Here is a 22,595-nt window from a genome sequence, read left to right as displayed (position 1 = left end):
GCCGGGCTCGAATCGACGAAACTGAATTCAGGACAGCCCGCCGAAAAACCGCGAACGAGTCGTGCGGGTTTTGTGCGGTTTACCGGGCCACTTGTTTTGCACCCTCCTTTTCCGGTCTGTGTTTTGCACCCAACTATTGATAATATAGTATAGTCCACTTGTTAGCTTTAGTAGCTTTAGTAAATAATATATTACAGTCTCTGCAGATAGAGTCCTTTAATTAGCCACCTCCCAACTACTACTCTACTAGAATCGCGGGTGGGCCATGTGCGTTCGTGCGAGCCGTGCGGGCTCGGTCTCGATTTTCTGTTTCCTGACTCGTAATCGGCTCATTACGTCTGACGAATTGTGCGGGTTTTTAGTGTGCCGAACCGGGCCGAATAAATACCGGTTTTAGAACGAGCCGGTCCCGGTTGTACGGTCCAAACACACACAATTGGCCACCTCTAGTTGCAAGAGTTCAAAGGCGTCATGTTATCGTCCTATGGCTGTATACTATTCACTGGAAAGCAGATTCCATACCAAACATAAAATGACTATAATTATTATTATTTGACATCAAAAAATAAATTTTAATTTTAAATAATTTTTATACTTCAAAGATAGTATAAACAATAAATTTCATATTTGAGTAACATTTTATCAAACTCATATACTTTAATTTAAAATTAACCTCTTTACACTCTATTATTAATATTAATTATTTGATAATGCGACAATAATAATAATTGTCATTTTTGGTCTTATCTACAGGACTACATGCACATTTATACATTTAACCTGCATGTATAGTTGTATATTGGGGTTAAGTTATGTGATTTATAGCCATGCATTTGGCTTGCTCTTCCTGCAAATGCACTGATTTTTATTTTTAGTTTTCAAATATATATTTCATGATTGATTTTAGTTTGTATTTTGGTCATTTTTTTTGTCTTTGCTCATTGGATATTATACTAATCAAATTCAATTAGTTATATTAAGTTTGTTTGAATTTTTTATTTTAGTTCGGATCAATAATATAATTTTATCTTAGCACGGAAAAAAGTGTATAATATTTTATTTTATATTGAGGTCTTTATATCGAGTAAGAAATTATCTTTTGACTGTTGATACGAAGATATCTATATTTTCTCAACGATGGATATTATAATATCTATTTTTTTGTAAATGTACCATAGTCTTTAAATTTTTTGAAAAAAAGACTGTATTATTTTAATATTTTGAAATTTTATTCAAAAATAAAGATCAAATTCAAGATAAAAAGCTAGTTGACAGCATGTTATCAAGTTTAATTAAATAATAATTTAATAAGTTATTATTGTAAAAAATGTTTTAAAATTTTTATTTAAACAAAAATTAAATTAGTAAATAAGTTTACTTCAATATCAATAAAAATAATATAGACCTCAAAATTAATTAGAATTTAAATTGGGAGAGCAAGTTAACTTTAATAACAATTAGAATAATCTGGATCTGATATGATTTATAGTATAAATTGGGATAATTTATAGTAAATAAGTTTACTTCAATATCATTTAAAATTAGAATTGATTAACCGACCAATTAAATTTTTAAAGTTAATAGGAGGAAAATAAAAAAAGGAAACACATTTTTGCTTAAAATGGATAATTTTTGGGAAAAAGTTAACTTCAATATCAATTAAAAATATAATTGACCATCGGACCAATTAAACATTTAATGCAGTAGGATAAAAAAAAGTAACATATTTTACTTAAAAATGATAATTATTTTATATACTAATTAAGTAAGAATAATCAAGTTAAATAATAAAGTCATTAAATAAGGATAATTATGTAAATTAATAAGGACCCTACCAACTAAATTTTTAATATTTCATTTGTTATAAGATAGTATAGTATAGATTCATAATATTATTTTACTCATTCTTAATTGCTATAAACCCAAAAAATATCATGTATAAACCTAATCGGTCATAAGCCCAAAAAATAATTCTAAATAAGTACCAAAAATAGAAAAGCCCATTTAATATGGTCTAAAAATAATTGAGGCCCAATTCTAGAAGTTTCTTTCGATAATCAAATCGATCTGAATACACTCTTATAAATATATATTTCTACGCTATAATAGTCATGGATCGGCGTATGATAAAAACCGACTCATTCAAAAATCCTTTTCTCATTTCTGGTATTTACTTCAACTATAGATTTTGCATTCGAGTTATATATATATATATACACACACATATATATATATACATATGTATATACACATATTTTTGTCGAATAAACACTTAATTTCACACTATAATTTTCATCCAGGACCATCTGTTATTGGGTTGCAGACACACTTTCGACAAATGGATGATATTGAAAGAAGGTATTCAAAAAAAGACATATCTAAACTGACAGTCGCGTTAAATTCTAAAAGTTATATGTAATTTACAGATACTTGATTTGCACATAAGTTACATATCCAACAAAATTGTTGTTTGCATATTTCATTAAAATTCTATTAAATTTGATCAAATCCCTAATTTTGAATTTTTTATGATTTGATTTTTATGCTAGTTAAATCTAAATCCAAACTTGATTCTATATCAAGACTTGTTTAATTATGATTGTTTTGATTTGGAGTAAACCCAAGTTATATCAGATTTTTTAATTCATTTATCAAGATCTGATTTAAAACTTTTTAAAAAGTGAAGTTATATTGCAAATATTTAGATTGACGCGACTTTTCATTCTAAAGTACACATATTTATAAATTCATCCTCAATTAATGCAAGTTTTCTTGACATTATGCATATATCATATATTTTCAAGATCTTGAACTTAATTTGTACGAATTCTTATTTCATAATTCATATATCTGACTTCATGCATTTTTTTTTACATTTCATCATGCAGTAAACAATGAAGAAAATGCTCCCGAACATTCCAGAAGTGCAATACCTGAAGACACTGCACATATTGTACACCCTAAATCATTAGCCGAGGTACCCCCAACGTTTTTGCCAGTTGTCGAGTTGATGAACAAACCTATAAAAAAAGAAGTGTGTCATGACAATTGATACACGTCTATAAAATAATAATATTGAGTTTTTTACTCTCAACCCCCTCAAATTACAAGTGCATGCATCCATATGATGAAGGAATGACAAACTATATCTACACGTGTATACAAAAATTGTGTGCTTTTGTAAAGGCAAATTTTATGAATATAATATTGAAATTTTTTGTTCTTGAAATTATTGTATTGTGTACATATTTTTGGAGGTGGAAGTAGTTTATACTTTTTACAGTTAACATGATTTGATTCTTTTGAAGAAAAAATGTTAGAAGATATTATTTTATATAATTTAAATATTATATTAAAATAAATAGTTGTTGTTATTACTGTTCATAAAATACTCAAAATATTTCCAGTTAATAATTTGTCAAATGTTTGCAAAGAATATTTAGATTCTTCACGAAACAATTTTGATCATATAAAAAATGATAACCTAGTTCTAGATCTTTGGCCCATTGGTTACTACTTTCCTTCCCTAGTGAAAAGTGAAGGGATTGATTCTCCTATCCCGCAATAAAATGCCATATTTGTAAAGCCTATAAGAATGTTGTTGATGTCTACTTCAATTTGAGTTGACAATTCATATCCTTTCGTATACTTACTTTCATATCGTGTACTTTTGCATTTCGTGTATTGAAGGGTAAAATCACATTCGTATTTCGTACCCGTTTTGTATTTCTGTACATTTATAGATCTTTTAACAAAAAGGAAAAAAAGTTTTAAAAGGTAAAGTTCTAAAGTATAGTTGTAAAATACATAATATTTTGTATATTAAAAGAAAAAATATATTTGCGGGCCCATTAAAGATCCATCTATTTTTTCAACATCATACCGCAATCTTTAGTCTCAACTTTTGTAGGTGGAAAGCACTATAAGTCACCTGTGATAGTGTATTTCTCATAAACATAGATAATGAAATATATTATGACTTTAATTTTAAATACACATGGTTTTAGAATGATATTCTCGATATAACATAAAGTTCTTTTATGAAGTTTTCAATGGACTAAATATTAAACTGGTCCCTGAAATGGGGACCACATGTTATTATTTGAATCATTACTCATCATCAGAATTTGACAAGTCATCGGGATTTAGATCTTTTCCTGACTTGAGCATTTTGTTGGCAAATACAAGTTCTTCATGAGTGTCTTCTTCAATACCATTAATCTTCTTATCATCAAAAGAGACATGAATTGATTCAACAATTATTCTAGTTCTCAGATTGAAAAATGTATAGGCTTTTGATGAAGGATATCCAACAAAAATACTCTCATCAGCTTTTCTATCAAATTTTCCAAGCATTTCAGGATGTGTCCTAAGAACAAAATATTTGCATCCAAAGCTGTGAAGACGCTTTAAGCTTGGCTACTTTTCCTTGATCATTTGGTAAGGAGTTAGTCCATGTCTGTTGATCAGAGTCAGGTTCTCAGTATAACATACAGTATTGACAGTTTCAACCCGAAAATATGTTGGTAGATTAGCTTCCACAAACATAGTCCTTCTAGTTTCAATCGGTGTTCTATTCTTCCTTTCTACAACATTTTTTTGAGGTGTGCCAGGAGCTGAATATTGTTGAGAAATTCCCTTGTATATCTGCATAACTCATCCATCTTGCTATTTTTTAACTCAGTTCATTGTCATTTCTCAGAATTTGCACTTTGTACTCTGTGCCATTTTCAATGAGTCTCAAATGATCCAAAAGAACATTTGTTGTTTCATCCTTACTGTGCAAGAAAAATACCCATATAAATCTAGTATATTCATCAACAACAACTAGAGTGTACCTTTTCTTGTTGATTGACATGACATTCATAGGGCCAAATAGATACAAATGTAGCAATTGATATGGCTTTTTGATGGATGATTCTGACTTATTTTTAAATGAGGTTCTTCTTTGCTTGGCTTGTTGACATGCATCACACAAACCATCAGGGGAGTAAAACATGTTTGGTAGACCTCTCACTAAATCTATTCTCATCAATTCAATAAGATTATTAAAGTTGAGGTGAGAAAGCTTTTTGTGCCAGTTCCAACTTTCATCTACTAATGTTTTGCTTATCAAACAGGTTTCAGATTTATCAGTATTTGCATGAAGTTTGGTTTCATAGATGTTTTCATGCTTGTATCCGTTGAAAATAACTTTCTTTATGACTTTATGAACTACTTCACAATGAGTATCATAAAACACAACATAGTATCCTCTGTCAGTAATTTGACTGATGCTCAACAGATTGTGCTTCAGTCCTTCTACCAGAGCTGCATTTGAGATGATGACATTTCCAAGGATTATATTGCCATATCCCAGTGTTTTTCCTACATTGCCATCACCACAGGAAACCATTGGGCCAACCTTCTCCTCATATTCTGACAACATTGATTTATTTTCAGTCATGTGTGCAGAACAACCATTGTCCAGTACTATCACATTCTTCTTGTTTTCTTGTAATCAGAAATATGGAAATCAATTAGTATTTTTAAGAATTCACACTTGTTGGGTCCTTTTTGACATCTTATGTATTTTTGCAGCAGAAGACTTCCTTTCAGGAATCAACCCATTATGATTTGACCCATCGGGAATTGCTCCATCAGGATTTGTCCTGTCAATTTTAACTCTATAAGATGTATGCACATTCAACTTAGCAGTTCTATTTTCAATAGCAATTTTATTGAATTTTGGTAAATGATCATAATTGTTGTGATACAAGCTATGATAATCTTTACATGTGTAAATAGAATGCCAAATGCTACCACAGTGAAAACAAGGGTTCTGTAGTTTGTAAAATACTGATCTACCACTAATATCAGACTCAGGAATTTTAGTGGCTCTCTTTTTAAATTTTTTGCAATCAATAGTAATATGATTAGTATTACCACAATTAAAACAAGCTTTTCTAGGAGCATCTGTATTGTACTTATAATTACTTGCCTTGTTTATTCACTATTTTCCATTTCTACCTCTTTTAGCACTAGATTTGTGAGTCCTAACAGTCACTTCACAAATTTTCTTATCAAGTTAATTTTTAGAGAGAAGACCTATATTTTTGTCCTTCTTTTCCTTGACTCTAAGCTCAACTTTATTCTTATAAAGAACTTTAGAGGTAAATCCTACTTCATATACTGATTTGACCCCATTTACATCAGTATTGACAAATTTAACATATGTAGTGTTGGTTATAGACTTATCAATGTTTTTATCAGTATATTTATTTTATCCCAAACATTCTTTCCAGTTTTTGTCATTTATGAAGTTGTGAACCTTTTTTCCTGAAGTCATCCCGGTTTTAAATACTTCTTTTTCCTTTTCAAGTACTTCTTCTAGCATGACATATTTAATATGCATATGAGCTTCATTGTATGTGGCCTTTTTACATGCTTTTTCAGTTTCATGCATACATACAAGCTCAGCTTCTAAATGATCATTTCTCTTTTTGAGTTGTTTATTCTCATCAATTAAACTGTCATTTTCAATTGACTTGCTCTTAAAACTAGCATGTAGAGAATATAAGAATATTTTCAAATTAGACAGGCTATCAGTATCTATAGGGAAAACAGTCATTTGTATCTTATCAGTTGAAGACACATCTTCTCCATTAGTAGCCATCAAGGCATAACATTCATCATCATTTTCTGATCCTGATGAGTCCATCCAGTCCTTATTTGAGCTTGAAGTGAACAATGTCTTTCCAGTTGAATTAGGACATTCAATAGCCAAGTGTCCTCTTTCATTCCAGTTGTAACAAGTCAATTTGGCTTGTCAAACTTCCTTCCCTTAGAATACTGGCTATCATTTTTCTTGAACTTGCCCTTGCCATCACTAGAGTACTTCTTGTTAAAACCACATTTTCTCTGTGGCCTTCCAAACCTCATCCTTATAAAGTCTTTCATTAACATGACAACCATCTGAACAACTTGAGGATCATTTAGTTCAAGATCAGAATCTTCATCAGTATCTGTGTCAGGATATGATGACTCAGTGTCAGGATCCGACTCCTCAAGTATCTGCCTCCTCCTTGAGCTCTCTCTAACTCTTTTCTTGCCTTTGTGGGCTTTAACATTTAGAGCAACAACCTTCATTTTCTGTCATTTCCTGCTCCTCCTTTGTTGAATCTCAAGATTATGGGTTTTCAGCATCCCATAGACTTCATCAAGTGGCAGTAAATCAAGATCATATTGATGTCTGATTATAGTTGCATGTGTATTTTAGGAAGAGCTCTCATAAATTTGGTTTTTAAATCCTTCTTATCATACTTTTTTCCAACCAATGACAAATCATTCAACAGTGTAAGAAATCTGTCATAGATGTCAGTTATGCTCTCATCAGGTTTAGCATCAAATTGTTCATACTCTTGCACAAGAACAACCCTTCTGTTCTTGTTAATTGCGATGGTTCCTTGAAAATGAGTTTCCAAAGCATCCCATATAGCTTTGGCTTTCTTGCGGACAATCACCTTGTTGGACATCAAATTGTCCAAACCGTTGTCCAGAATATTCTTAACTTTTGCATCCTTAAACATAACAGCCTTCTCAGGACCTGACCATTCTGATTTCCCTTTCCTGATGTAGTGCTCAGGAACTGTTGGTGTCATAGACGCAGCCTTTTGAGGGTAAGGAGGTCCATTGTAGATTATATCAATATATGCATCATTAATGGATTCTAAGAACATCAACGCCTTTACTCTCCATGTAGAGTAACCGGTTTTCTTCAGGATAAGAATTTTCATGCTTTCATACTTACTTCCAGACAAATTTGATCTTTTCAAATTAACAGTTAATTTGACCGCTCTGATACCACTTGTTACCCAGTAAGATTAATTGTTTAAGGGGGGTTAGATACAATTAACCAATAAATCGATTTATCACAGAAGTAAATTAATAACAATAGAGAACGGATGAATCAAATAACAGTTTATATTGATCTTTAATAAACTATTACAAAACTCTCTCAAGAACAATATTCTTAAGAGCTACTACTCGAGTTAAGCACACCACAAAGTGATAACCAATTCTGTGTTTATATATCACACAGCTACACAATCAATCCCTATCAATTACAAGATATGTTACAATATAATTTATCTAGTTTCCATACATATCTAAATCAACAACCACGATCCTACAAATCAGCAGATTTTGATTTATCCAATCATATCCTGATTGCCATAACATCCTGATGCATATCCTGATTGCATCGGATCCTGACGCTTGACAAATCCTGACTGTCAGACAGATCCTGATTGAATTCACATCCTAACGCCTCTTAACAGTTCATGACTCCATAGCAGATCTTGAGCTATGACATAGACAAATTCTAACAGTTTACTTTAACTTCAAATATTTGAAATGCGAAATTTCAAAAATATTTTTTCCATATTCTAACGAACGCAAGCCGACCTAAATTCTAACCGATCCAACCCGATGAAACTAATCGATCCAACCCAATGGAATTTAAACTCAAATTTAGTCAATGTGACAAAAACCAATCAACTCGGACAAGTACTTGGCTGAATACTGGAAAATCGGTGATGAATCGATTCGAATTTAAATGAGTACCCAGTCAAGTACTTAGATGTTGAAAACGAGTACTCAGAAAATCGGCCGATTACTCGGATTTTGAAGACGTAATGGGGTCGATCGGATTTCCGAGTTTTACGAGCTTGAATTTAGTTGTATTAAAAAATGATAAAAATGACAAAATAACCATTTTTTTTAATTTAACCAAAATAGCCTTCTGAAAAAAGTGGTCAATTTTAGCCGATTGAATACTCCACTGTCAGTTGGGTATTCCAATTTCTATAAGATACTACCCTGGTGGTTGGGTATTTCATATATAGGATACTGCACTAACAGTTGGGTATCTCATATCAAGTGAATACTATCGGCTAAAGTTGACCAACTTTTCAAAAATTGGTCATTTTTGTTAATTTTATATAAAAATAGGCTAAATTTGTCTTTTGCCCTTAAAAATTATTAAAAACAAATTGAATGGGTGGAATTTTGATTCTGAACGAGTTGATTTATGATTTTATGTTCCTCCCAACCAGAACCGACACACCTAGGGCTGAGCATTCGGTCGGTTCGGTCCAAAATCGGACCAAACCGAATAGACTGAAAAACCGAATTACCATTTTTTCTTGAAACGGACCGGACCGAAATTGTAATATGGACCGGACCGGACCAAACCGAACCGAATAATTTTGTTTGGTTCGGCTTTGGACCGAACAAATCGAATATTTTTCAAAAATAAAATTGTATTGAAATTTGCAACCAATAATTATAAAATCTAAAATATAATGAAAGTATGGTAATATATAGAGTACTAAGAATGTAGAAATACAATTAAAAATTAAAAATTATGATTATAATTTTCAAGATATATGTAAAATGTATATAATATAAAATTATAACATTTATAATTTGGTGTATTCGGTCTATTCGTTTCAGGCCGAAATAATTTTTAAAAGAATCGGACCGAACCAAATTTTATTTCAATTTATTCGGTCTGCACCGAATAAACTGAATTTCAGAAAAATTAGGACCGAACCCAACGGACTGGCTTCACGCCACTGCACCACGCACCAGTTTCCTGAGAACGAAATCAATTTTTTACCAGAGTTTGAAATTTGCGGTACATCTCTCTCTCTCTCTCACTTTACATTACAGTTGCGCTCTTCTAATACTCCGCATCGTTCGCTCTGTTTGTTTCCCCCAATTTTTCAGTGTCACCATTGGCTAGCTAGTCTGTGTTATTTGCTTCGTTATGGACGCTAGAAACGAAAATGTCGGTGCTGGCAAATTAATGTCGTTTCATTGAAGAAATTAATGCAAGACGCTGGCAAAGCGGTGTCGAATGATTCTTCGGATGAATACAAGGCGGTGCGAGTTTTTCAAATGCTAATAAGTTTAAATTTGATTGAATTTTGATATATATATGAATTTGATTTTTGTTTATGTGGTGTTATAGTGTTTTTACTTGCATTTGTGTTTGAAATTGTTAAACCTCCAAGTTGATACTCCCCCTGTTTTTTTAATACATGACGTTTTACTTTTCGACACACAGACTTGTTGACCACATAGCTAGAATCATTATATTTAAGAAAATCTTTTTTTTAATAAAAATACTAGATCTAAACTTTTATTCACAAAAGAATAATTTGAACTTCGTAGTCAAACCTACTAAATATGTGTGCCACAAAGTTAAACGTCGTATATTAAAAAATAGAAAAACAGAGGGAGTACGTATATAGATAAATTAGCCTGGCTCAGGTCAATCTTTTATCAGTGCTCTACATAACAATTATTATCAATTTATCATAGTAGCTTGTTAAAGAAGTAAATATGTATTATGTAAACTGTACAAGAACACAATAATGGTAATATGAGAGGAACAAAAACAAGAAGGGATAAAGATTACTATCGTAGTTGAGTGCTCTACACTATATGTAGTTACTGTCTGCACATTATTTAGTATCTACTACTCCCATCTTTAGTTAAGTAGTTCCATTACCTTGATGAAGTGGTTTAGAATTTATATACAGAAGGCACAGTTTTACTGTAGTGGCCTGATTAGTTAATTAGTTCCGTCGTAAATGGCCTGATTTGTAGTGGTCTAGGTGCCCCCTCTCCTAATCATTCAGATGTTATCTTTTTAGATTCTAATTTTTGTCACCTAACTATGGTATTGGAGCACTTAACATTGCATTTTAAAAAAATGCACCTCGTAGGATAGTGAATCCTATCACATCTTTCCCGTCATTAGCCCCTTCATTGAAATGTGAATTTCTATTTCTCTACAGAATTGTTGTTCTGATGCATTGATGATGTTCAGTTTCTTTCTACATTTCACATGGTAACATAATCATTTCGTTGAAGCTATTTATTTAAAATGTAAAATTTATTTCTCTCTTTTACAGGACTGGTAGAACTGAAAATTCTAAATCAACAGATGTTCAAACAATAAGAAATAAAAAAAAACTAATGGACTTTGTCGGTGTGGAAGATGATATTCAGGTGAACACCAGACCTAAAAAGAAGGGAAAGCAACATATAAAGACCGCAGCAGAAACTGGATCTATTAATCGAAATTCGAAGGCTTAGGAGTTCAACATACAAAAAGATCACTGCGAGGGGGATTTCCAGAGTCCGCCAAATTCTTCTGGTGGAGTGATCTTAAAGAAGCCCTCCATCGCGAGCAGTAAATTAATTTCTGGAAGCAACATTTCCTTTACAAGTGCAGAAGTGCTGCACATCAGACATTTAAGGAAAAGCAGCTTATATAGACTCTGCAGAAACTGCAGTACTATCTATTAATGGAAATATAAATGCATAACAACATATGGAATGATGGTTGCAAGGGGGATTTCCAGACTCCGCTACATTCTTCTGGAGGAGTTATCGTAAAGAAGCATTCTGAGTCTCTGACACAAGCAGTAAATTAATTCCTGGAAACAACAATTCTTTTACAAGTGTTGCACACCAGAAATTTAAGGGGAAAAATTCCACACAGCATGAACTACATTGCAGGACTGCAATGAGCAAAAGCATTGAGCAAGAAGGTTTTGCCAACAGTAAACGAAAGAGTAACAAAGGAAGAAATGAGCTGCCTGATCTTAATCTTCCTTAGAGCATGCACCGGTGAGTATTATATTTACAACTATGCAAGTACATACAGAAATTAGTTAATAGCGGGAAGTTACTAATTATATGTATAAAGGGTCGCGCTCCAACGAGAACTTCTCAAAATAAATTGGTGTATATATATACATTTCTTTCCCTTAAGCTGCAACTACCTTTTTTCGTAAGACCATGGATCTTCAACACTAATATTTTGTCAAGTGTATTGTCTATCTCTTAATAATATGCCACTTAAATAGAGCAGTCTTACAGTTACATAAGCTCTAGATGATCTGAACTGCAGATTCTTTTCTATATATCGAATGTTTCGTCAGTATTATACTCACTTGTACTGAACGATGGGCATTCTTCGACCAGTATTTGTATTTTCTAGTAGCTGTGCTTGTGATCGAGCCTTACTGATGTATTAATTAATGTGATTCTTTTTTTATGTTTGAAAAGAACAATTACAGTACTTAAAACCTATGAAGTATCTGCATTGAAAATACTACTTTAATAGTACCAGAACCATTGGTATAGAGTCCCTTGTCAACAAAGAGCGTGAAAAATCAAGGTATAGTTGATTATTGATGGGGCAAGTAATTTTTTTCTCAGAAAGGCGAGGTTTATTGACCACTTCAGAGAGTGATAGGCTAGTTTGACCAGCAGTTATATTAGGTTTAATATAATACAATTGTTTTCTAAAGTCTAAATTCATATTATGCTAGTTAGACCAGCAGTAATATTAGGTTAAGGTAACTACAGTTTAACTTATCTTAGCTTTTTATCAGTCTGACTTCTGTCGTTATAGTTGCTCTCTGTTATGATTTGATAAATTTTTGCTTCAAGATTTAATGTACTTGTTTTTCTGAGACAAATAGTTATTATTTCTAAGATATGTTACTGTAATGATTTTATGTGGACAATAATATTACCTACAAAATGGCAGAGAACAGCATCAGTGCACATGACAGATATGGACCTAAATCAGGAAATAAAATGGTTGACTGGTCAATTTTGCAACTGGTTGAAAATTGGAAGTTTCGATTTTAATAACATACTAGCTTATGTCCCATGATACTAGCTTATATCTCATGCAAAGCACAAACTATTTTAATATAACCATATATTTAATGGCCCAATTCTAGAAGGTTCTTTGGGTATTCAATAAGGAAACACTCTTATATATATGGATTTCTACAATAGCTTGGAGTCGTGACTCCAGAAAAACTTAGGGGTCTGTTTGGTTTGTGAAGTGGTATGGGGTTGAAATGAAGAATTGGGTTAAGGTGGTATAGGGTTGAGGTATCATTCTTTATATCACGTGTTTGGTTGAGTGGTGGAATGAATATATTTAATTAAAATATTATTAATTTATTATTTTTTATTAATTTAAAAAATTAATAAAATTTGAATTTATATTGTTTTAATTTAGTATTGAATATTTACATATAATTATATACAAAATGAAAAATATATTTGATTCCTCATACCCATGTTTCATACCCACCTCCCCATTTCATACCCACCTCCCCACTAGGGTATTAAAAACCCATACCTTGGGGGTTTGAGATATGGGGTTGGAGGATTGAATTTCAGAACCAAATATCAGGTATGGGTTTGGAATGACCAAAATCCATACCTGATACCTGAAAAGCCTGAACCAAACGACCCCTTAAATGATAAACAGTATTACGCCAGACAATATATTAGGTCGTAAAGATAAACTAAGTAGTATTTTAAAATAAATAGGTATATTAAAATATGTTTTAAATAAGCATACCCGTAAAGCAGCCCAATGTTTGACATTGACAGATGGACCTATCAAAAATAATGTTTCACTTAAGAGTATGAAGACCCAAGTGTATAAATATATATTTGTACGACAAGTAGACCAAGTGTATAGATATAAATAAGCCTAAGTACCAAAATTGAGTATAAAAAAATAGGTACTGTACCGACCAAACTTTTTAATGTTTCGGTTTTAGTAATATAACATGGATAAATAAGTCATAAAGATGTGTTTAAGTAAAACAACCGGATGCATTCTTAAAATAAATAGGCCCACTAAAATAGGTTATAAAACAAATAGGCCCGTAGTTAGTTGCAAATAGACCCGTTGACAAGCCCAATATAATTGGGTCGTAGAGATGAATTAAGTAGTATTTTCGACCAATCATTTTATGTTTTAATTTTAAGAATATGGAGGCCCAAGTGTATAAACATGTATAATAGTTAGGCTCAAGAGTACAAAAAATGGATAGCATACATCCCAAACCTCTAAATATTTCGATTTTAATAATGTAGTATAGATTTGCGTACATATACGGGAGACACTAGCATCACCAAAAGCACTTGCGAAAAAGGATCCGAATAATATAAACCAAATTTGCTCTAAATGTCCAATTTAGGACACGATGTACATGAAGGCCCATTTAATAATGTCCCATACCTATTAAGGCCTAATTCTAAAAGTTTCTTTTTAAAAGGGTTTTTGGGTATTAAATACGAATACATTTATATATGGATTTCTACAATAGGAGTCGTGCCTTCCACAAAAACTCAAGTAAAACCTTATCTTGCCCGGCAATATATTAGTTTGGAAATATAAACTAAGTAGTATTTCAAAAGGTTTATTAAAATAAGCCTTAAATAAATAGACCCGTAGAGTACCCCCAAGGTTTGGCAGTACCGACCAAAACTTTTAATGTTTAAGCTTTAAGAATATAGAGGCCCAAGTGTATAAATATAGATTTATATAATAAGTAGAACAAATGTATAGGCAGAAATAAGCCCCGAGTACCAAAATTGAGTATTAAAAAATAGATAGTGTACGGACCAAACTTTTAATGTTTCAGTTGTAATAATATAGTATGGATAAATATGTCATAAATACGTATTTATATCAAACAGTTGACATGATTCTTAAAATAAAGAGACCCACTAAATTAGGTTATAAAACAAATAGGACCGTAGGTAGTTTTGAAATAGATAGATCCATAGACGAGCCCAATAGAATTAGGTCGGTCGTAGAGATGAACTAAGAAGTATTTAAAAATAAACCGTTCTACTAAAATAAGTTTCAAAATAAATATAGCGATAGGACCGACCAAAATTGTATATGTTTAAGAATATAGAGGCCCAAGTACCAAAAATAGGTACCATACACCCCAAATCTTTAATATTTTGATTTTAGTAATATAGTTTAGATATGCATACATATATTGTAAAATCTAGCATCGCCAAAATCACGTGCAAAAAAGGATATGAAAATTATGAACATGTTTGCTCTGAACGTCCAAATAAGGACCTGATGTACATGAAGGCCCATTTAATATGACCCATATATATTAAGGCCCAATTCTAGAAGGTTCTATCTAAAAGGTTTTTTGGGTATTCAATACGGATACACTCTTATATATATACAGATTTCTACAATAGCTAAGAGTTGTGCCTCATCAAAAACTCAAGTGATAAATCTTTTTTTGTTAGAGAAAAAATTGCTTTCTCTCCGGGTCTTATCAAGTGATAAATCTTATCTCGCCAAAATAAAAATTACTCTCTCCACCCCCGCACCTCCGCATCAGGTACCTACGGAATTTGTATTCATATTCTTTGTATTCAAGTTATATCATTAATAGACACTTGCTTCTACACCAAAATTTTTGACGAGGACCACCCCTCGTTTTGCATACACACTTCTGGCGAACGAAACAGAGTTTTAGAGGAAGGTGTCCAGTTATTGGCTCGGCTCAGACAGACAGAGAGACGACCACATTAAATATTTAAGAGGTACATTTAATTACTAGATATTTTTTTATTCACATTTATATTACGTATTCAACAAAATCGGTCGGTACATGTTCCTTTCTTATTGAATTAAATTGAACCGAACCTCATTTTTGTATTTGTTTTGATTTGATTGTTGTGCTAAATTAAATCAAAACCGAAATCTAATTATATATGAAGACTCATTTGGTTTCATATTTCAAGATCAGTATGAGTTTGACTAAATTATAAATTTATCAAGATCTATTCTAAGTATTCATATATAATTCAGTTATGTTTCAAATATTTATTGTGTCGATTTCAATAAAAAAATCACGTATCATGTTTTCAGGATCTTTAACTTGATTCATAATTTTTTTTTCTAAAGAATTCAGATATTATTATTTAGTTAATACATTTTTGATATTTTTTATGCAGTAAACAATGAAGAAGGTGCTCCAGAAGCTCAACTTTCACTCGTACATTTAGAGGTAATTTATATTAGTTAAAGTTACCCAAAACTTATATATATTGTTTATGTCTATGTAGTTATCTTTTATATATGTAAAAATGATTTATTCTTAATTTTTTAAAATTGATTTATTCAAATAATATATAAATTTGTAAGGATTTTAAAATTGTAGGTTAATATTTATAAATCATTCCATGAATGTTGTTTAATTGAAAGAATATAAAAATTAGCATGAAAAGATAACAATTTATAGAAAACAAATTGAACAACTAGCTGCTATATATATATATATATATAAAAACAAAATTGTAAGACCTTGAAAAAAATGAGAATTTTAGTTGATAGTTATATTTGTGAATAAAATTATTATTCGTGTATAATTTTATGAGATGATAAAGAAACTTTTACATATATTAGAAGGGTAAATATATATAATTGAGTTAAAGTGAACTTTACTTATCATTAATTTTAATCAAGTATATGCGTGTATATGTGTTTGTATTAAAATAATAAAATTATTATGGGCTTACATTTTTCCACTTTTGTAAAATTGAACCTAAACAATTTAATAATCATGTAGCAGTAAGGCTTAGGTCGTCAACCAAAGTACATGAAGAAATTGTTTTTTTTAGCTTGAATAATGAAGATTTTGAATAGATTAAAGTGATGAGGTTTGGTGGTTTAGATATTACTCTTAAATCACATATATATTATTACAAAAATTGAATTTAAGATTAATATCTAAATCACCACACCTCATCGCTCTATGAAATTGCTTCAAAATCTTCATTATTCAAGCTAAAAAAACAATTTGTTCATGTACTTTGGTTGACGACCTCAGCCTTACTGCTACATGATTATTATATAGTTGGGATTCAATATGACACAAGTGAAAAAATGTAAGTCTATTATGATTTAATATTTTAATACGAACACATATACACATACATGATTAAAATTAATGATAAATGTACTTCACTTTAACTAAATTATATTTATTTACCGTATGTAAAATTTTATTTACCATCTCATAAATTTATATAAGGATGATAATTTTCATTCACAAATACAACTAACAACTAAAATTCCCACTTTTCCAAGGTCTTACAATTTTGTTACCTATAAATTATGAATATATATAAATATTATATGAAATAATAGTGAAAAATACTGCCTCGCTAGCGCGGGAAAACAAGTATTAGTTATTTATAAATGTTTTTCCATGATATAAACATTATATCTAATATTGAAAACAAAATAGTTACTAGTTCTTCATAGATATACATGTGAGTTTGTGTGATAGTAAAAGGTTTCTTAGGTGTTACATAATTAGTATTGGTTACAATAGTATTCGTTCTCTTTAACTTCTTAATATATATATGTTTCGATAGTGGTTATACCGGACCTATAACAAGATTTTGTATATATACAAACAAAAAAAAGGCCATGTAGCCATTGAGTTAATAATAACAACACCTGTAGCGAGCATTCAACTGATGAAAGTTCTCGTAGGAAAAAACAACTAAAGAAAGTTGAAATTGTAGCGAGCACACAAACGAGGGAACCTTAGATTTAAAATGAGATTCGAAATATTTTTTAGCTTATTTTAACATTATAATATTTAAAATATTCATTAAAATTATAATAGTTATTAAATAATTTTTAAAATCAAGATTTGAATCAGCATTATGAGATCAAAAACAGATTCTTAAAATTCATGAGATTCAAAAGTAGATTCTAAACTTTTTTTCATGATTTTTTTAAAATTTTCAAGCCAATTGTTGTTTGTAATTAATTTTATAAAAGCACTATGAAAAAAAAATTACACATTTTTTCCGTTTTAAAATTAATTTTTAAAAAAACGCTCTCTCGTTCCCTTTTTAAGAGGGCTCTCTCTTGCGCTAGCCTATTTTTATATGTCTATATATATATTGTATATCGAGAGATAAACACGTCTCTCTCTCAATTTCTGCTGTGATTTCGCTCTTCTTGTACTTCCCGTCATTCACTTTGTTTGTCCCCAATTTCAGCTCACTTCACTATTCGCTAGCTAATCGCGTCTTTACTGTTTTATAATGGATGTCCATAATGCAAATTAGGCCCTAGGGATGCTTATGTCTATGCTTTATAGATGTACTAGCTTATATCGTAAGGGGATGTTAAAATAAGTTTTTAAAATAAGTTAGGCCCTAGAGATGTGTTGAAAGACAATAAAATAGGTAGAGGTGTTGTAATTAGAATAAGTTTTAAAAAAAATTAGGCCAGTTAAAATTGGTATTTAGTAATTAGACCCGTTAAATTAGTTTTTCTTTAGCACCTTCTTTTCTTATCCTTTTTTAACCATTCAATACATCGCAGAAAAGCCATTCTTGAGCGGAAAAAGACCCAATAATGTTCTCGACAATATTTGTGACCATTGTTTACTTAGTTGACCATATAAATGCAATAACTTTAAACAGATAAAAATGGATTTTGTCAGGATGATTAGACTGCAGGCTCCCTCTTTAAACGTTAATGTAGGTTGTAAATTGACTTAATTTAATCTAGAAAAGACTCTTGTTAGAATTATCTTAGGAGGCATTTGGATGCACTAGGGGAATGATATTCGGGAATGAAAATGAAGGGTATGAGAAAGGGGATTAATGGGAATGTGAATGGGAATGAAATGGAAACTCAAGGGGTATGATGGGTTTGATTTACCCACAAAAAGGAAATGGAGTTCCCATTCCTTGGTGATCCAAACACTCTCAATTGGGTTTAAGGTTCCGATTCCCGTTAACTGGGCACATTAACCATCAACCAAACACCCTCTTAATATGCGATGATGAATCTTTTGCAACTGTATTCTAGTTATCAGATAATCAATGTTTTGTTCATCAGGACTTCTATAATTGGTCTTGCTGTTACTATTACTTTTAAGAAGTAGTTTGATGCATATATGTTGCTTGACTAATGACTTGCAGGTATTTCCAGCTGAGGTTGCCGAAGGCACATATATCATGGCACTCAGGTACACGTTTTGGCAGTATCAAGTTATACTTGTAAGCACAAGAAATTAATCGCATTTTTGCCATGATACTGATAATAAAAATACAATGGTGGCAGGGGCTTGATGAAGATATAGCCTCTTCTACTGTCAAAAAATTATTTTTAAAGGTAAAATATACTATCCATCTATAAATTTAGTTTTCTGTTCTCTTTCTTGTTTTGATTTAAGCACTGTTTTCTTTGCATTCTGATTCACAACTGAACTGTTAAATATAGTGATATGCAGGACAAGAATTAAGAAGCAAGAATTCATTGCAAAATATATAAAGGCAACTCTCTTATCTGCCAATTTTAAACGCCTTAGAACCATTAGAATAATTATACATTGCCCTGTATCCGATGAATTGTATGTCACATTAAACTTGGAATATATGTCTAGGTGTAAATATTTTTTGGGTCAAATTTATGATTTTATCATCTCCATCCGTGGTCCAAGACTTTTAATTGATCTTCCTTTTAGACGGCCAAATTATTTTACCATAAAACCCTTCAAAAAGAAAGATAATGTCAATGTGCAGTATGTAGCTATCCACTCAATGTACATGTCAAAAATGATCATTTTTACTGTTGTTTAAAGCCAGCAGCCTCATCTGGACTTTACGCTAAAGGATGTCAAGAAATCATCCCTGCTTCAACTTTATCTGGTTAAACAAATGCTAATGATAAGACAATACAAAATCAGGTTCCCGCCTATCGAATGATTGTTCAAATTGGTGTTGCAGTGGCCTCGTGTTAATTTTGGTTTAAGTGTTGAATTTTTTTCCCATTATTTTCTTATGAGCTTTGCATATAATGAAATACGAGTCAACTGATTTGCTTGCTTCTATTTTAAATGTTGGAATCTTCTTCATCCAAGATATGTACTAAAAGTTATGCCTATGTTTTTCAGCTGGCTGAATTGTGGCCCAAAGGTGCCATGGATAACCATGAAATACGGGAAGCTATTTGTCGAGCAAAGGAACGCAAAATGGTACTTAGCAGTGAAGAAGAAAAGGTATGCAGATTTTTCTTATAGTATAATTTTGTTTTGCTCTCTAGGTCCTAGAGTCTTAACATGCGTATTAGCAAAAAGTTTAAAAATTAGGATATATATGTTGTTGATTCTCAACATATACAAGTTATGTTTGGGATTGCTGTTAAAAATTGTTGTGCTGTTAGAAAAAGTGCTGCTGAAAAAAAGTGGTGTCGTAAAAATTAGATGATTGTTTGGTAATTTTTTTGATACGTATATGTTTTGATGCAAAAAATAAAAATAATGATGATTTTGGTAAGGTTTGATGGTGAAATCAGGATCTGCTTCCCGCAACAGCTGAAAAGTCTTGCTTTCTCTAACAACAGCTTTTAGGCCAAAAGCACTTTTCCGAAAAGCACCTTTTAAAATTTACCAAACAGTTTCTTAACTGTTTTTCAGCGAAAAGCTATTGTTGTCTGCAACAGCAATACCAAACACACCCAGTAGTTGTTAGCAGTGTTGCCAATTGTTTTGTAGCATCAGACTACATAAACTTAGCAATTGGACTAGCAAAACAATTGTGGGAGTTAATTTTATCCAAGAGTATGACTTCAGTAGTCAATTCAAAAAGTGTCTGATACCTCAGTTTTGCACACCCTTTTCTAGATTCATTCTACTTAAGATCTGGTCATAGTCTTCTTGTTCCAAAATATTCAGAAAAATTAGAAAATGTGTGGATGTGTCAAAGCTTAACGATATTCAGGTCCATGGATAGTTTATTTCCTTGATAAGTAGTAAATCCTGCAACATAAGCTCAACTCTGTAGAATGCTCAAGCTGATTAAAAGACCTTCATTGCTAATGTGCTTTGTAAAGGATCTACAAACTCAGCTCATTTTCCTCTTTTTGTTTTTTTTTTCTGTTGAGAAGGTTATTAGAACTTTGTCTTCATTCTATTCTATTGCAATACTTTAGTTCAACACAGGGTTCTTACTTCTTATGTGTCTTTTCTACATCTGCACTTCTGTGTTCAGGCTCATGAAACAACAAAGAAAAGAAAGTTATCTGCAAGGATGGATGAAACTATCTGCGGAAATCTTGTTCATGCAGAATCCACCTAAAAATGTCACGACTGACACAAGTGGACTGACTCAAACTTCAGCTAACAGGAGCCTGCTTTCCCGCATGCTTGCAGCTGATCTGCCTCTTACAGCACCCTCCGCGATGAGTATTAATCCTAAACAACTCTATCGGGGTCTGGTGTGATCAGATAATTCTTCCAAGATCAGAACCTGCGTGAAACCATCTTTTGCTGCTGGCATGTTTGATTGCTGAAAGAGTGGAAGCTTTTTATTAACAGAAAAACCTTCAAAGAGAAAAAATTCAGTGCAGACTGCAGAGGACCTAGTTAGAAGTCAGTATAGTTATAAAGATGAAAGAAGAGTTTTATTGTTCTCAAGAGTACAGTGCATTTGACATGTAAATGTGGGATATACAGTATATATTACATATTCTCTGGTTCTTTACTTTATATGAATTTGTAACATAAATTTAAAATGTTGGATTTAGAGATAATTTCTTTCTTGGGAAATATTATTGCTTCAGGAGTAAACATGAAATGACAAATATGCGCCACACACACAATAATAGTGAAGAAAGAAAAAATAATTTAATTGTAAATTCATCTTTTCATACTTTTCAACTATGTAAATAAAAATCTAACCTGAAAATTTAGTTTGTCCCGAATTTGGACATGTTCGCCTAATTTTGAGGTTTAATTTTTGTTGAAGGAGCGGTGCTTTTATACGATTTTTTCTCATAGTTTGAATTTCTTTTCGAGATAGTTCTTAATCTATTTCTCATAATTTTAAGAGTATGTCAATTAATAAATTATATTACTACACGAAAGTCAATGAATTTAATAACACGTACTTATTTTAGTTTTGTGCAATTACAAGAAAAAAATCACCCAGATTCAAAATCGATTTTGCATATAATGCACTCATATTGCTTATATTGCGGTTTTCATGATTGCGATTTTATTAATTAAAAATCACATTCAAGTCCAATTATAAAAATATATCGATTTTTAAAAAATTACCGATATATTTTTTAATAATATCAAATATATTGGGAATTTATCAAAAATATCCATATTTGTTAACTTATTTACAAAAATACGGTAAATGTTGCATAAGAGGGTGAACAGGAGATTACTCAAAATTACATACGAGCCCGTATATATTGTAGAAAAATTTGCTCAAAATTGTACACGGGACTGCAAATATCACATATCGTATTTTTGAATATACTTTTTGGTTTCTGCAACACGAGTGAGTATTTTAGAAAACCCCCCAAATATATTTAACGCAATTGATAAATTTCCGATAAATGATCACACATTTAATATGAAATTTTTTGGGTGATGGTCAAAAATATCTCTTTTTTTAGAAGTTATAACAAGAATACCACTTTTATGTGAATGTGTATCACCAGAATCAAATGGGTGATGAGAATTATGTGAATGCGTGTCTCTTTTTTAATTTTTTTCAACTTTTTTTATACAAATTACCCATTTTTTAAATACATATTAGTAATAACCAATTGTAATCGCGTGTTAGACGGATATTTTCGACCAAAATTTTAAAAAGAAGTATTTTTGTCGAAAACTAAAAGAGGTATTTTTTTCAAA

The 22,595-nt window shown here is 31.3% G+C and overlaps 1 long non-coding RNA gene across 4 annotated transcripts; it reads left to right on the top strand.

Moving 5' to 3' along the window:
- Window positions 1-9,564: 9,564 nt before the first annotated feature.
- On the top strand, window positions 9,565-21,434 carry LOC141698508 (uncharacterized). Of its 4 annotated transcripts, XR_012565141.1 has the most exons (10): window positions 9,565-9,679; window positions 9,772-9,927; window positions 10,965-11,685; window positions 15,157-15,251; window positions 15,382-15,456; window positions 15,871-15,923; window positions 18,868-18,914; window positions 19,010-19,060; window positions 19,842-19,946; window positions 20,938-21,434. It is a non-coding gene; the product is annotated as an uncharacterized LOC141698508 (long non-coding RNA). The 4 variants fall into 4 exon arrangements; XR_012565139.1 differs by having other exon boundaries at window positions 15,157-15,456; XR_012565140.1 differs by having other exon boundaries at window positions 10,965-15,251.
- The last annotated feature ends 1,161 nt before the right edge of the window (window positions 21,435-22,595 follow it).

This window comes from Apium graveolens, chromosome 11 (genome assembly GCF_009905375.1).
Source record: "Apium graveolens cultivar Ventura chromosome 11, ASM990537v1, whole genome shotgun sequence".
In the NCBI taxonomy this organism is placed as follows: domain Eukaryota; kingdom Viridiplantae; phylum Streptophyta; class Magnoliopsida; order Apiales; family Apiaceae; genus Apium; species Apium graveolens.
Note: the sequence above shows the minus strand (reverse complement) of the source record. Positions and strands in the feature narration are given on the sequence as shown.